This window comes from Orycteropus afer, unplaced genomic scaffold (assembly GCF_000298275.1).
Source record: "Orycteropus afer afer isolate SDZICR_OR568_19922 unplaced genomic scaffold, OryAfe1.0 scaffold00011, whole genome shotgun sequence".
NCBI classification, from domain to species: domain Eukaryota; kingdom Metazoa; phylum Chordata; class Mammalia; order Tubulidentata; family Orycteropodidae; genus Orycteropus; species Orycteropus afer.
The window spans coordinates 13,696,276-13,697,816 of NW_006921598.1; the positions used below are offsets into that span (position 1 = coordinate 13,696,276).

General features: G+C 44.3%; 1 protein-coding gene across 1 annotated transcript in view; it reads left to right on the top strand.

The window, feature by feature from the left end:
• SNX14 (sorting nexin 14) overlaps window positions 1–1,541 on the top strand; it is a 172,516-nt gene that overhangs the window by 106,452 nt on the left and 64,523 nt on the right. The window lies entirely within an intron of this gene.

A 1,541-nucleotide genomic window follows, 5' to 3' on the forward strand; every position in this document is an offset into this window, starting at 1 on the left:
CAGTGGGCTGGGAGCAGGAGGCAGAGCTGGACCCCAAGGTTGAGGGGCTTTCACCCAGCCCCTAGAGCTTGTTACTTTGAACTTGGGCTTAAAGCCTCCAAATTGTAAGAATAAACTCCAGTTTGTTAAGGCTATCGTGTTTGTGGTATACATTCTTGTCAGAGCAGCACCAGGTAACCAGAACAGGGCCATAGTCTCAGTGGTTCCGTCAGGCTTTATCAGACCAAACCTGGTTCTCCCCCTCTTTTTTTTGTTTAAAATGATTTTGAGTTTTGTTTCACATTGTTCTCCAACTTATCCAGGATCTTCTACATAGATCCCCCTCTGAGTGGTTGACAGTGGTAGCCAGGGACCATCTAGTTCTTCTGGTCTTATAGTCTTATAGGCTGAGGATCTCATGGTGTACCAGTCACTTGGACTAATTGTTTCCATGAATCTTTCGTTTTCTTCATTCTTCTTTGCTCTGGATGAGGAGAGACCCCTCGTTGCACTAGATGGCTGCTTGCAAGCTTTTAAGATCCCAGTCGCTACTCACCAAAGTAGGAGGTGGAGCAATGTTTTGTGTAGTATGTTGTGCCAATTGAGCTTGATGTCTCCTGCAACTGTGATCCTGAGTCCTCAGGTCCAGCTACTTGGCCCCTCTGGGTAGCTGGCTGTGACTAAGAAGTGACTACAACCTTGTCCCTTGTCAGCTGTACTATATACTTGGGAATTCTTATGGAACATACCAGTACACTTGTAGAAAGATTGTCTGCCAACCCTGTACATGGTCTTGGGCACACTCCCCCCTGCATAGAGATACCTAATCATTCAGCCTGTCTACCCATCTATCCACTCGTATATCCAAGTTTGCTTTCACTGACAGTGCAGTACTGTATGTGCAAAAGGGTTTTGTTGTCTGTACCTCCCATGTACCTCTCTGTCTTCCTCATCCTCAGTGCCACCATGTTGATCACTCACATTTGGTACATTACCTTTCTCTTCACCCAAATCAATACTTGTCTCTACCTATCTAACAGTGTTACCTCCCCTCACCTCCCATCCTTGGTAACTAACAAGGAAAATTTCCTTCCATATATAAACCTTTCCTTGACTTTCTACAATGATGGATTAATACAATATTTGTCCTTCTGTTATTGACTTACATCATTTAGCATAATGTCCTCCAAGTTCATCCATGTTATGTGGTGTTTTACAGATTCTGCATTACTCTTTGGGAGCTCTGGTAGCATAGTGCATAAGGCACTTGACTGCTAATCAGAAGGCTTGCAATTCAAACCCACCAGCCACACCTTGGGAGGAAGGTTGGGCAATCTACTACCATAGTGATACCACCTTGGAAACTGAAGGAGGGGTTGCTATGAGTCAGGTCTGACTTGACAGCAAACAGCAACAACAACGTTACTCTTTAAGGTTGCATAGTATTCCGTTGTGTGTCTGTACCATAGTTTGGTTATCCATTCTTCAGCTGATGGATACCTAGGTTATTTCCATCTTTTGGCTGTTGTAAATAGTGCTGCAGTGAACATAGGTGTGCGTAT